At 37.3% G+C, this 3,169-nt stretch overlaps 1 pseudogene; it reads left to right on the plus strand.

Moving 5' to 3' along the window:
• Window positions 1-534: 534 nt before the first annotated feature.
• Window positions 535-1,917, plus strand: LOC114023750 (annotated as a pseudogene).
• The last annotated feature ends 1,252 nt before the right edge of the window (window positions 1,918-3,169 follow it).

The following is a 3,169-nucleotide window of genomic DNA, read 5'->3' on the forward strand; positions in this document are numbered from 1 at the left end:
GGAGGATGTAAACAAAAATGAAAATGAAAACCCTAACAAACAACCCAGTCAAAAACCCATCCAAGATTCAGGTAATAAAAAAAGTCTCTTAATAATCCCCAAAGCTCCTTCTGTAATATGATGTTAATTTTATGTCATTACATCAATTTCCATGAAGCTAATGCTCTTGTATTTGATGTAGTAAACTGTCATTATAGTTTCCATCAGGAAGAAAAAAAAAACACTTTATAAAAATGAAGCTTCTTCCAAGCGATTTCATTCTAAAGATGACTATGAAACTACTGGGCCCAACTTAAGAAAGTGACTAAATTAAGAGTAAGGTTAGCCCCTTAAATGATCAGTCAGCTCACTATAGCAATTTACATAATATCTTTCATTGATTACTTAGAAATACATTGCTTCTTTTCCTATGGAAAGTGGGTTTTGAGGACCAAACAGTACTAGAATGCCAATATTTAAAAAAATGCAATTGCCAATTTTTTCTTCATAGCCATGCCAAAGTCAGGTTTGAGGTGCCACCATTGACTGAACACGATGATGCTGAGCACTGAAGGCAGAGAAGGTTTCATGGTCAAGGTCCAGGGCTTGCCCTGATCCTGCTCCACCAATGAAGTATAATGCTTCAGGCATTCATTTCATCTACATCTAAGAATGCAGACCAAATGGAGAAGAATTTGTTGAATTTGAATCAGAAGATAAAGTCAAATTGGCACTAAAAAAGACAGAAAAACTATGGGGCACAGATATGTTGAAGTATTTAAGTAAAAAAAAATTGAAATGTACTAGGTGGTGAAAAATATTGGTCTAAATAGTCTTGACACTGCCAATGATGGCTTTGTGCACCTTAGGGGACCCCCATCTGACTGTAGCAAGAAAGAAATTGTTCAGGTTTTTTTTCAAGGTTGGAAATCAAGCCAAATGGGATAACTTTGACAGAGAACTTTCAGTGGAATAGTACAGGGTAGACCTTCATGCATCTTGCTTCACAGGAAATAGCTGAAAAGGTCTAAAGAAAACCAAGGAAAGGATAGGGCACAGGTACATTGAAATAAATCTTCAAGAGCATTTGGGCAGAAGTTCATACTCATGATCATCCTCAAAAGCTAATGACTATGCAGCAGCCAGGTCTTTAAACAGTTCTGGGGCTGGAAGTGGCTGTAACAGCATTGGTAAAGGAGCTGGGTTTGAAAGGATAAGGCATGATGCCTTTGGTGGAGGGTATGGAGGCTATGATGACTACAATGGACACCATGATGGGCATGGCTTTTGGTCAGATAGATTTGGAAGAGACCTCAATGACTGTTTTTTTTTTGTTTTAGGAATGTCTGATAGTAGTTATGGAGGTAGTGGGTCCAGAGTACAACAGGCCATTGCATACACATAAGAGGAATACCTTATAGAGCTCTGAAAATGAAGTTTAGAATTTTTTCTCACCACTCAACTCTGTTTGAGTACACAATAAAATTGAACCTAATGGAAGAGTGCCTGGAGAAGCAGATACTGAATTTTGTACTCATGAAGATACTGTGGCAGCCACGTCAAAAGACAAAGCAAACATGCAGAACAGATGTGTAGAAGTCTTCTTGAATTAGATCTATATCAAGAGCAAGCAGTGATGCTTACAGGGAGCCAAATGCTAGGAGGCATGGGTTTGTCAAAAACATCCAGTTACACTGGTCCAGCCAGCCAGCAGTTGAGTGGGGATTATTAAGGAGACTAGAGTGGTCAAAGCAGCATGCGCAGACGTGACTAAGTTTTACAGGAAAACTCCAATGATTTTCAGTCAAACATTGCACAGGGGAGCTGAAGAGTCATGAATAGCAGCTAGTACAGTAAAGGAAGCAGTGCATCTATGGGAATAAATGGGACGAAGGGATGTTCAGCATGTTCAGAATGAGTGATGAGTGGGGAATGTAATCCTGATCACTGACTCTTGGTCAACCATGTCTTTTAAAGAATTTAAAAAAAAAAAAGTTTACTAGTTTTGTAATACAAACTTATGATTTATGCTTACTGTAGGTGAAATCAGGATTCTCTTAAAAACTTTAGGTTCAGTATTTCTGAATACAGAAAAAAAATTCATCTAGGATGTAATAACCAAGTTGAGTAAAGACTCTTAGCTGTTAAATAATTTCAGTTTTTCTCAAGGTAGTTTTGTCGTAGGAGTGTACTTAAGCAGTAAGCATATTTAGGTTAAAGCAGTTTCAATTATGTTAAATGTTGCTTCTATACCACATTACATAGAACACTGTTTGAGATGCATGTTGGGAGACATGCTTTTTTGTAAAATTAATATAGGAGCTATGTCTGCAATTCAAAAGTGAGATACTTGGCATGTTTGTTCTAGTTTATTTCATTTACTATACTGTAAGACACCTACAGTTAAGATTCTTTTTTTTTAAGTTAATGGGGACAATTTTAAGATGTAATATGGATACTTTAGGATTTTGGTCTTTGTGTTTGTATTAAATTCTGAGGAACTGATTTAAAGCTTTTATTGTATTGTAATCTCCTTTTAGGTGTGTTGTGCTAAATGAAACTTGTTAAATAAATCTTCCTTTCAAAAACTGGGGGATGGGGAAGGGTGGGGAAGAATTTGCCAAAGTTTATTTAGTAAGGAGCTGTAAACTGGGATATAAACCATATAGCCTGCTAAAGAACAGCTATAAGTCCAATATAATTTAACTTCATCTCCCAGATGTCGGCCCAGAACATAGGAGGAAAAAGAAGGATTTGAATCACCTGCATTTTGGTATGATTCTTTATTCCATCCTTCATTAATTATTTCAAGAATGCCTAATTTCTTCTGGTGCAAACACTCTCCAAACTGATAGAGAAAGCAACCCCTCTATATTTTAGTGAACTTTGTGAGCTGCTTCTCCTAGTAGTTGAGTTGTTTCTCAGGCAGGTTCAACTCTTCATGACCCCATTTTGGGTTTTATTGGCAAAGATACTGGACTGGTTTGCCATTTCTTTCTCCAGCTCATTTTACAAATAAGTAAAGTGAGTCAAACAGGTGTTTAGTGACTTGACCAGGGTCACATAGCTAGTAAGTATCTGAAGTCACATTTGAATTCAGGAAGATGAGTCTTCCTTATTCCAAGCCCAGGGCTCTATGCACTATGGCGCCACCTAGCTGCTTTTGCTCATAGGAGTTAAATGACTGGAG

This window comes from Vombatus ursinus, unplaced genomic scaffold (assembly GCF_900497805.2).
Source record: "Vombatus ursinus unplaced genomic scaffold, bare-nosed wombat genome assembly UNPS02014818.1, whole genome shotgun sequence".
NCBI lineage: Eukaryota > Metazoa > Chordata > Mammalia > Diprotodontia > Vombatidae > Vombatus > Vombatus ursinus.